Genomic DNA, 12,440 nt, shown 5'->3' with positions numbered 1-12,440 from the left:
ATTATTATTATAGTATTAAGACTTTTAATTTTAAATCACACTTGGATGACCCATGTGTAGTAATATAAAAAGTATTTTTGTTCATAAAGTAGGAAAGAAAAAATTAAATTAATGATTTGTGGTAATTAAAAACAAGATATTTAAAGAATACTTGGAATATTCAATCATAAAATAAATTGATTTCAAAAGATAGAGCAAAGAAAAACTCAGTCAGCATGAAATAACCTGGAAAATGAATGCGGGTCATTTTTGACCCATGTTGTGCATTAGAAGGGGTGTGCATACGTTTTGCATCAAAGGGTTAAAAACATCTTTAGTCAAACATTAGTCTGAATGGCACCGGCTATTCCATATAAAATCAATGTTAAAGTGCATATCACGGGTAAATTCAGGAGCAAGATCAATGTAATTCTCCTATTTTATATTAAACTTTGGTCAAATATCTGTCACATTTTGCATTTTGGGCAATTTTTTTTTTACCTTGCGCAATACCAGAAAAATTCAGTTGAAATCAAGCCATTTGAGGCGAATTGGTCCGCCTCTGAAAAAACTTGGCATTTGGATTTCCCGGGAAACATTGATTTTTGTGATGTCGCGTGCGGGACGCCTCCCTCTGAATCCTACGTCAGTGCTGGTTTGTTTATGAGAAAACGACCTGGTGGTTTTCTGCAAATTTCTTCAACGTTATCATGTAATTATTAAAATGGTTAACAGATGTATTGTAGGAGGGTGTAGCAACACCAATCATGATGGGATTAGTACTCATCGTTTCCCAAAAGACCGGACAATGAGAGAGAAATGGGAGCGCTTGGTCTACACAGGCTGTGCACTGAAACCGCGCAAAGCTCGCGCAGCCTGCTGGCGCTTCCGCAGGTGACGTCACGAATCTGGCTCCAGACTCCCTTGGGATTTTTCCAGGCTCGTTTTGTTATTTTATTTTTTTCTGCTGTAGACAGATGGCTTTGTGCAAAATTACCCTTCTGGTTGAGTGTGTAAAGGGACATACTTTCATTTAAAAAAACACGAAATTGGTCCAGAATATGCACTTTAAACTTGACATAATAAACTTATATCTCACAGCACTGTGTTCAGCTACAGAGAGAGAGAGAGAGCAGATTTGCTTCAGTTTGCCTTCAGAATAAAATGTGTGCTCCTTCATTAATAATCATTAAAACTCCTTCTCTCAGTGGTGACTGATTAAACCAATCCCCTTCGACATCAGTCCCGAAACACAAACACACTTTTATTTCTCTTTATTACTCTCAACCTCAGGGTTTGAGAAACATATTTTTAGAAAAATGCATTCATTTCTCCATTTATTTCTGCATGTAAAGTTTGACCCAAACACCACATACAACAACACAAAGCACTTTAATACATCACATTACATTGCAGGCTTTTACCAGACACTCTTATCCAGAGCGATATATAATGAGTGCAAAAGTGAGGTACAGGAAGTGTTGAACTTTGAGACAAGAAAGTTCAAGTGCAAACTGAACAAAAGTTAAAAGTTAAAAAAAAAGTTAAAGTTAACTTTATTATCTCACAAGGGGGCATTCAAGTGGTCAGTGCATACACAGAGGTAGACAAGATTTAAAACATAAAACAAATAATAAATACCCCACCCCACCCCATACATCAGCAATCCAATAGAGGGCTCCGAGATGATGCTAAAAATAGTAACACTGCGCGTGCGCGGCCATCTTGGAAGTCACTCGCTCCAGAGCGCGCATAGGGTACACATCATAGAGTACACATCATAGAGTACACATCATAGAGTACACATTTAGCGATTCGTTTCCGCGTTAGAGGGCTGAGAAGCTTTGATTTTTTTAAGAATTTAGACATCTGAAGTGATGGAGCACTACTGTGAAAGTTTGGATAAGCAGGCATGGGAGCATTATGCTGAGAAGGTACGTTTCATTGGGAATGTAGATCCATACACTGTTAGTGAGAAGGAATGGAAAACCGACCCCAGCTTGTTGCCCCATTTAACATACATTGATCTTGTGAACTATCTAGTGTTTCACCCAAGTCCATTTTATGAACTAAAGGATTTCCAGAACTACAAGAGCATGGAAGCATACGATAGATTTGTGTCCGGTTGGGTCCGCGATGTGTCGGTGTTTACTGCTGAAGACGGAGAGACAAAAGTGATCAGAGGGAAAGTGTTGCACTCGCAGAGTCTATCCCAGCCTCGTCTACACCCCTGGATAATAGTTGACAAGAGACATGCTATTTTGTGTGCACATTGCAACTGCATTGCTGGACTTGGGGAATGTTGCTCCCATGTTGCTTCCCTGTTGTTTTATGTTGAAGCGGCCACGAGACTGAGGGAAAGAACGACGGTCACACAACAGCCGGCAGACTGGATGCTACCGGTAACTATGAAATTAAAATAACTATTTTAGTAACTATTTTAGTAACTATGAAATTCAAGACAATATTAACCTACCCGTCACAAAGTGATCAGAACAAATCCGGATACAGTCAAGTTGTCCTAAATTTGATCGGTTGATGGCAGCCAGCCACTGTCGTCTCCTCCGCTCGCTTTTCTCCTGTGCTGCAATTCCCTGGTTTGTCACGACTTTAGGGAGTCTGTGGAAGCTTTTGCCACCCTTTTCCCCCCGGCTACTACAGCCAACAATGACACACGTATTTGGCATTGTCACCCCTTTTTGCTTCGCTGGACAACAACAATGCACTGACACAGTGACCTTTGACTTCCAATATGGCCGCCGGGTGCGCGCTGACCTCAAAGCACTCTATAGATACATGCTGGTCTTTCACATCCCCCCCTAACACACACACACACACACACACACACACACACACTCACACACACACACACACACAGTACTGTCAAGTTCTTTGCCCTTCATTTAAAATCCTGATTGCAGTGGGGACAAATGACTTACTGAACCTGGTAGTTCTTATTTTCCTTTGCAGCAGTCTCCCCTTGCCACGTTGGCTTGGCTGGAATCTATTGTATAGGGGATGGGTTGGATCCCTGAGAATACTCTCAGCTTTATGTAGTATAATGTCTTTGTATAGCTGGACAGCTGATACTTGATTACACCCAATTATCCCACTGGCATTCTTAATAATGCGTTGTAATTTATCCTGATCATGTTTACGCATATTGCCAAAGACACAGATCAGTCCAAAGGACAAGACACTCTGAAGCACAGACCTATAAAACAACTGTAAAATACATCTATCTACATTAAAACTTCGTAACTTCCTTAAGAAAAACATTTTCTGTTGGAGCTTTTTTACCTTAGAAGTGGCACATTTGTCAAACTTCAACTGATCATCAAGTTCAATCCCTAAATATTTGTAGGTGTTAACTCTTTCAATAGATGTGTTATTGACGACTGTGTGGGGTACTTCTTCTGTATTACATCTAAAATCAATAACCATTTCTTTAGTTTTGGTTGTATTTACAGTAAGATGGTTTTCAAAGCACCAGCTTATGAAGCTCCCCACTTCCTCCTCAAAGCTGGCCATTGATACACTCCCTGTTGTTAAAAATCCTACCAGGGCAGTGTCATCCACATACTTAAAATAAGAGTGTCTGGTGTCAAAAGCGCGGCACTCATTGGTGTAAAGTGTATAAAGTATAGGGGACAACACACAGCCCTGCGGTGCACCAGTATTGATGTACCTCATGGAAGAGATAGTCTGATTAAACCTGACCTGTTGGGTTTGCTTTAGAAGAAAATTGTTGCTCCACATGATGAGCCTTGGATTAACACCTAGATCTACCAGCTTACGTGCCAGCAGGTGGGGTTGTATGGTGTTGAATGCACTGCTGAAGTCAATAAAGACAATCTTTACAAAACTCTGAGGTGCTTCAAGATGCTCGTATATACTGGTTGTCATTGTCAGCAGTGCATCCTCCACACCACGCTTTGGTTGGTACGCAAACTGGTATGGATCCAATGATGGTGCTACGTCAGTAAGCAGATGTTTCAGCACAATCTTCTCCAGGCATTTCATGGGAGCTGATGTTAATGCAACAGGTCTTAAATCATTCATCTCTTTGGGCCTGTTGTTTTTAGGCACTGGTATGATCAGAGACTACTTCTACTGGTCAGGTATTAAACCAGTGTCTACAGAACGTTGAAACAACACTTGAAAGGGAGGGGCAAGTGAGTCGGCACATGTACGCAAAACTTTACAGCTAATGCCATCTGGACCTTGAGATTTACTGGTATTAATACGTAAAAATTGTTCTTTAACCTCATCAATGGTGATTGTAATGTCACTGGCTTGCATAGCATTGACTGCATCCATTGCCAGGGTCTGCTGAGCTGTATAGTCAGTACTATCAAATCTGCAATAAAATGAGTTAAGTCCTTCCGCAAAAATAATATCATTTGAAACAGTCAGGTTATGCATTTTTGCAAATTCAGCTCATTTGCATAAACCATTGCCATGGCAATAGCAGATACCCTAGCAACTGGAGGTATACTGGGTTTAGCATGGTCTGGTTGTACCAGAGAGGGTCAGAATAGTTATTTTTGTTGTAACGAACTAATGTAGACCTAGTTTGGCTATTTTGATAGATTTCATCATCTTTGGATATTTGAATAATATAATATATGGGATCAGATCTAATTTAAGTCAAGTCAAGTCAAGTCAACTTTATTGTCAAATATGCTACACATGCTCGACATACAGCACAGATGAAATATCAGTCCTCTCTGACCCACGGTGCAAACTGGCAATGCAATAAATAAAAATAGAATAATTGAAAAAAACAAACAATATAAACAGTATAAACACTCTAGATAGGAACTAGACGTAGACTAAACACTCAAACAATATAAACAGAATAAATAAACAGTATAAACACTAGATAAGAACAAGACAGACTAAACACTCAAACAGACAATATAAACAGTATAAACACTCTAGATATGAACTAGACTAAACACACACACACACACACACACACACACACACACACATAAATTGGTACAAATAACCAAACAGTCAAGGGCACTTGAGGTAAAGTAGGTAAACATGAAACATGAAATAAGCAGAATAAACAAACTAGCAGCTGTTAAGGTGAGGTAGTGTGGAATAGTGCAAATGAGCGAGGTAAAGTGAGATGTGCGGCCCCTGAGTTCAGTGTGTTAATGAGCGATGTGTGTGTGTGTGTGTGTGTGTGTGTGTGTGTGTGTGTGTGTGTGTGTTGGGGGGGAGGAACTGTGAGGATGACATGTCAGATGCTGAAGGGGGGGCGGGGGGAGTGCGAGCAGAATCTGTGGCAGGGGGCAGAGGGGGGAGGGGCAGAACAGGGAGGGAGTTGAGCCTCCTGACCGCCTGGTGAAAGAAACTGTTCTTGAGCCTGCTGGTTTTGGCCCGGAGACTCCGCAGTCTCCTCCCCGACGGCAGCAGGCTGAAGAGGCTGTGAGATGGGTGGGTGGGGTCACCTGCAATCCTGATGGCTTTGCGGGTGAGGCGGGAGTTATAAATATCCATTAGAGAAGGGAGAGAGACACCAATGATCCTCTCAGCTGCTCTCACGATGCGCTGCAGAGTCTTGCAGCAGGACACGGTGCAGGCGCCGTACCACACGGTGATGCAGCTGGCCAGGATGTTCTCGATGGTGCCTCTGTAGGATGTGTGCATGATGCATGATGGGGGCCGGGGCTCTTGCTCTCCTCAGTTTGTGGAGGAAGTACAGACGCTGTTGGGCTTTTTTGTAATAAAAAAAATTATTATTTTGTAATAATTTACCACATTTATTTTATCTGTTCTTCTATTTCAGTCATAGCAACCAACATTTATACTTCATTCCTTAATCACTAAAAGTTGATACACATGTAGCCATATTTCTTGGCAGTGTATCCTGAAATTTTGATATTAATATACAAAGTCTGAACGATTTTACACCATCTGAAGCTAAAGCGCGTGTGTTGAAATGCTGTTTTATGATTTGGCGAGTTGTAAACCGAGCGTGACGTCGCATGCTCTGATTGGCTGCCGAGTTCAAAATGAAGCCGTTCGTTAACACCCGATAGTTAATTTATGCACAATCGTATTTAAACTGTTTACCTGGCCTTTGGCCAGGTTGGGGAGCGTGGAGTTTGAACATGTTTCTATTTGAATTTCATCGTTCTGATGGTCTCCTTGCCGCAACCGTCTTCGTCTACAAGATGCTATTTTCCCGCCAAAATGATGCTTCCGAACAGCGCCGAGCATCTCCGAAGATGCACAAAGACGACACACTCCTGCCGCGGAGCAGAGCTTGACGAAAACAAAGATGGTGGACCTCGTATCGAAAAGGTGCATTTTACGAACAATTTCTTCACAATTCTGGGTAAAATATGAGTAATAAAATTTGTTAATTTGTATCGAAAACGTACTGGCCCGCCCGGGCCACTGTTTGGCCAAATTTAGTGGCCCGAACTGGCCCGAAAGACGTAAAAAACACCGTCGGGCCATCGGGCAAGTGCTAATGTCGAGCCCTGTGTTGAGTAGCACTAGTTTCACTTAAGTCAGCGCAAAGGCTTTTCCTACGTGCATGGAAAGGGTCCAGAATACAGTAAACTAGATGACTGCAGGCAACATCTCTCTGGAATCTGTCTCACAGTGAGAGCATGTCATATCACTTGAACATTTTTGCATGTGCACGTTGAAAAACATCATTGTCTCTTATGTCCTCCTCTGTGCAAATCGACCACGATGTCATTGTGCTCATGGATGATGCAGAACGATAGATCCCTTCAATTTCCTTTTCACAACAATGCCTGCAGTGCCTGATTTGGAGGACCTAATCAAACTGTACTTCAGACTGACTTTCAGTAACAAGGAAATACTTGCAATTTTAGCACATTACAACCAGACAGTGATAAGTGTCAGAACTTTAAAGAGAGTTTGTAGAAGACTTGGTCTGTTCAGGAGGAAGAACCAGTCTGACATGGAAGAAGTGCTGGCTTTTGTCCAACATGAGGTTATGACCAATGGACAGATGCAAGGTTATCGCTGGCTACGCCTTCGAGCAGTTCAGCGTGGATTTGTTGTGTCACAAGACACCATAAGACGCATCATCAAACTGGTTGATCCACAAGGTGTAGAATTAAGAAGAGCACGGCGCTTGAGAAGACGTCCGTACAGCTGCAGAGGGCCAAATGCACTTTGGCACATGGACGGCTATGACAAGCTGAAACCCTATAGCATTGCCATCAATGGCTGCATAGATGGTTTCAGCCGCTATGTGTTATGGATGGAGGCCTTTACCACAAACAGTGATCCCAAAGTAGTTGCAAGTTACTTTACCAGAACCGTGTCAAGCATAGGTGGATGTCCAGAGAGGATTCGTGCAGACAGAGGAACAGAAAATGTTTGTGTTGAAGAAATGCAGATGTTTTTGCAGAGAAACCATCCAGACAGTTTTGCAGGAGAGAAGAGTTTCCTTTATGGAAGAAGCACAGCAAACCAGCGCATTGAAGGATGGTGGGGTACCCTTCGCAAACAGAGTGCGCAATTCTGGATGAACTTATTTCAAACTTTCCAGGATGATGGTCATTTCACAGGAGACTTTTTGGACAGAAGTCTAATCCAGTTCTGTTTCATGAATCTTGTTCAGGTAAAAATCTTTCCTCAACCTCTGAAATGAAGTTGCTGTAGGCTGTATTGGAATTGTAGTAGTAGTTGTTGTTGTTTGTAATTCTCATCTCATCTCATCATCTCTAGCCGCTTTATCCTTCTACAGGGTCGCAGGCAAGCTGGATCCTATCCCAGCTGACTACGGGCGAAAGGCGGGGTTCACCCTGGACAAGTCGCCAGGTCATCACAGGGCTGACACATAGACACAGACAACCATTCACACTCACATTCACACCTATGATCAATTTAGAGTCACCAGTTAACCTAACCTGCATGTCTTTGGACTGTGGGGGAAACCGGAGCACCCGGAGGAAACCCACGCGGACACGGGGAGAACATGCAAACTCCGCACAGAAAGGCCCTTGCCGGCCCCGGGGCTCGAACCCAGGACCTTCTTGCTGTGAGGCGACAGCGCTAACCACTACACCACCGTGCCGCCCGTTGTTTGTAATTATTCATTAAATTATTTATTTTTGATTTTGGCATTTTCTACCCCTCCATATACAATGCAACACAGCAACCTAGGCCTCAGTATAGACAGGCAAGAGTTACTAAGTGTTGCAAAACCTATTTCACATTTCTGTATGTACTGTGCTTCTTTCTATGCAGGATGAACTTGATGAAGTTGTCACCACCTGGAATTCATACAAAATCAGACCAAGATCAGGTGGTGGCGTGGCATCGGGTTGGCCAGTTGTGATGTATTCATTCCCAGAGCTGTACGGTGCTGAGGATAGACTCAAACCTGTTTCCACGGAGGAGGTCACTGTGTGTATGGAAGAGTGCACTCCCAAAGGCGAGTTTCCTTGTGATGAAACCGTTTTTGAACTGTGTTGTCTCCTGATGGAGGAGAATGGGTGGGATGCTCCTGCAGATCCACTTTCTGCGGCTGATCCGTACATCATGTTAAGAGACGAACTGCTGCAAATAATTTGAGAAATGGAAGACATCTAAATAAAAACATTAAGTTTTTCCCAGTCACATAATGTGAAAGTACTTGTCTTATCTTGATTATTATTTTCTTGTGCTTTATACAAGATATATGATTTTAATAAACTTGATATGTGTAAACACAACCTATAAGTTTTCTTGCCAAAAATGTACCAATAAAGGGCCACAAACTTTTGATTCGGCAGGGAAAGCGAAGGGAAAATTAACTCGACGAGCAACTGTTTGTCTGTCCATTTTTTGTGCATGTTATTGATGTAAAAACATTTTAGACATTTTAGGTAAGACATTCACTTTGCCTGACACCCACTATTGAACTTGTGAAACCTTTATTTTATTTGTGAAAATGTTAAAGGGGAGATGTCACTGTTTTTTATTTATACCTAGACCACATTAGGACAAGTCCAGATCAAAAACCACTACACCTAGACCTCTCAAATCTGGACTAGATTATGCTACAGAGGCTGAACATTCATTAAAAAAAATCTGATTTGTTAAACAGACCCTGCTCATGTTCTCCTGCCCACCTGTGTTCCTACCTCACTGTGTTCTCCTGTCCTCATTGTGTTCCTACCTTTGCTCATCACCTGACCTCCCACCTACCTGCAGACATGGTCCTTATTACCACATTATCCAAAGAGTTTAGTTTACTATTAAATTATTCAGGTGTGCTAAGTGTACTAGTAATGTGCTTTTATTGCATTTTCACAAATAAAGAAAATGTTTAACAAATCAGATTTTTTTTTTGGTCCAAAAAGTCTCCTGTGAAATGACCATCATCCTGGAAAGTTTGAAATAAGTTCATCCAGAATTGCGCACTCTGTTTGCGAAGGGTACCCCACCATCCTTCAATGCGCTGGTTTGCTGTGCTTCTTCCATAAAGGAAACTCTTCTCTCCTGCAAAACTGTCTGGATGGTTTCTCTGCAAAAACATCTGCATTTCTTCAACACAAACATTTTCTGTTCCTCTGTCTGCACGAATCCTCTCTGGACATCCACCTATGCTTGACACGGTTCTGGTAAAGTAACTTGCAACTACTTTGGGATCACTGTTTGTGGTAAAGGCCTCCATCCATAACACATAGCGGCTGAAACCATCTATGCAGCCATTGATGGCAATGCTATAGGGTTTCAGCTTGTCATAGCCGTCCATGTGCCAAAGTGCATTTGGCCCTCTGCAGCTGTACGGACGTCTTCTCAAGCGCCGTGCTCTTCTTAATTCTACACCTTGTGGATCAACCAGTTTGATGATGCGTCTTATGGTGTCTTGTGACACAACAAATCCACGCTGAACTGCTCGAAGGCGTAGCCAGCGATAACCTTGCATCTGTCCATTGGTCATAACCTCATGTTGGACAAAAGCCAGCACTTCTTCCATGTCAGACTGGTTCTTCCTCCTGAACAGACCAAGTCTTCTACAAACTCTCTTTAAAGTTCTGACACTTATCACTGTCTGGTTGTAATGTGCTAAAATTGCAAGTATTTCCTTGTTACTGAAAGTCAGTCTGAAGTACAGTTTGATTAGGTCCTCCAAATCAGGCACTGCAGGCATTGTTGTGAAAAGGAAATTGAAGGGATCTATCGTTCTGCATCATCCATGAGCACAATGACATCGTGGTCGATTTGCACAGAGGAGGACATAAGAGACAATGATGTTTTTCAACGTGCACATGCAAAAATGTTCAAGTGATATGACATGCTCTCACTGTGAGACAGATTCCAGAGAGATGTTGCCTGCAGTCATCTAGTTTACTGTATTCTGGACCCTTTCCATGCACGTAGGAAAAGCCTTTGCGCTGACTTAAGTGAAACTAGTGCTACTAAACATCTGTCAGGCTTGAGAGAATGGGATGAATAGAGCTGGCTAAATCATTTTAAATACATCTAACCCTTGTAAGCATTTATTGTTTATGGTTCAAACAATAAATCAACAGGCTAATTGATCCTAGGGAGTGCAATGCCTGCACATGAATTTACATAAACATGGAGTCATGCAGTGCCTTCTGTTTTAGTCTTGTCTGTCTATTTCTCGCGTTTGCGTTTGTGTAAACTGGGAATCCAAAATGTCGCCATACGGCTGGTTTGAAAGTGCTCGGGGCATCTGTCAGTGTTTCCCCTACCATTTATAGAGTATATAGCACCAAATCACAACAGAACCGGTCTGGCCCGTGTTCTTTCAATAAATAATGATGTTATTGCTCTCATTTAAGCGAAGACATTTCATTCCATTCTCTTCATCATCGTGCATCTCTCTGTTCGACGAAGGGCGGAGCTCCGCACCGATGTACACAAACAAACCCACGTGACCACACCCCTCCAGCCAGTCAGAGAGTGAACTGAGAGAGAGAGAGAGAGAGAGAGAGAGAACTGCCTAGAAAGCAGACGAAGAGAACGTAAACATCAGCTCCTCCGCAGCCTAAACACCGCCGACCGCCCCACGTAGCCTACTCCTTACACCTTGTGGCGTGATTCATTTTTTAATTTAACCGATGCATTCATGATCGTTCCATCCCTCCCACTGCCCGGTGTAGCCCGGTGGAACTGTGGCTCTCCGCCTCTCACTCGGTAATTGCTCCCACAAAAGCAGACAGCGAGCAGCGTTCCTCACAGCAGCAGGTCACTAAATTACTGTAACAAAATGACAACAATCGAGATGGACTCATGGATATTGTCCGGTAGCACAACCATTTAAGCTAACAAACATGCTACGAGTTAATGAGCTTGTAACATACATCATATCTGCAACCATTTCTTCGTGTTTACAAACACCAAGCACCAAACCAACACATATCTTCTTCACTCACCTTCTGCTCTTCCACAAATGAAATGGCTTCCTCGGGGCCCCTTTGAGCACGCACAAACTCACTGAGGGCCAACATTTCCGGTCCGCGCGAGGCTCTCCCCTCCACTCTAGTGTGAAGTGCGCCCCCAAAATTGGTTCCCTACAGGCACCCATACTTCTGAGTTTAAAGTCAGAATTCTGAGGAAAAAAAAGTCAGAATTCTGAGAAAAAAGTCAGAATTCTGAGAAAAAAAGTCAGAACTCACTTTTTTTTCTCACAGTGGCCCTAATCCTCTTCTGTACACTCACACTTTAAAACAGACCACTCGAAAATTGGAACGCAAATGGCGTCAAACAAAATTGATAGCGTTCAAATTAGTGTGGAAGGAGAGCTTCCTGAAGTATAGAAAAGCTCTTAGTGCTGCGAGATCAACATATCTCTCCTCCCTAATAGAAGATAACAAAAATAATCCTAGATTCCTATTTAATACTGTAGCAAAATTAACCAGGAATAAGTCCACTATAGACACATGCACACCTGCAGTATGGAGTAGCAACGACTTCAGGAATTTTTTTTAATTCCTACAGGCCAGATTATTTGTAACCATGGCCTTAGCTTTCATTGCTATGCTGATGACATTCAAATCTACATCACTGTCACCCCTTCCATAGCCTCTGTTCAGCTGCTAAGGACTTGCATCACTGACCTCATGCAATGGCTGCATAAGAACTGCCTTAAACTTAATGCTAGCAAAATGGAGGTTCTATTAGTAGGTACCAAAAGACAGGTTCTGAACTTCTCCAGTTTTACTATTGATGTTGATGATGTGTCCATTAGTCCTTCCCAAGTTATAAAAAACCTTGGAGTTCTCTTTGACTCCACCCTTACGTTTGAACCCCATCTTAAACTCATTACTAAGAATGCTTTCTTTCACCTCTGCAATATTGCACGTCTCCGCTCTCTTCTCTTGGAAACTGATGCCAAAATGTTGGTCAATGTGTTTATCTTTTCTTGTCTTGACTACTGCAATTCTCTCTTTTATGGTCTCCCTGCCACATTGCTCAATCGCCTGCAGTCCATCCAAAAC

Source organism: Neoarius graeffei, chromosome 12 (assembly GCF_027579695.1).
Source record: "Neoarius graeffei isolate fNeoGra1 chromosome 12, fNeoGra1.pri, whole genome shotgun sequence".
NCBI lineage: Eukaryota > Metazoa > Chordata > Actinopteri > Siluriformes > Ariidae > Neoarius > Neoarius graeffei.
The sequence above is the reverse complement of the archived record's forward strand: the minus strand, read 5'-3'. Positions refer to the sequence as shown.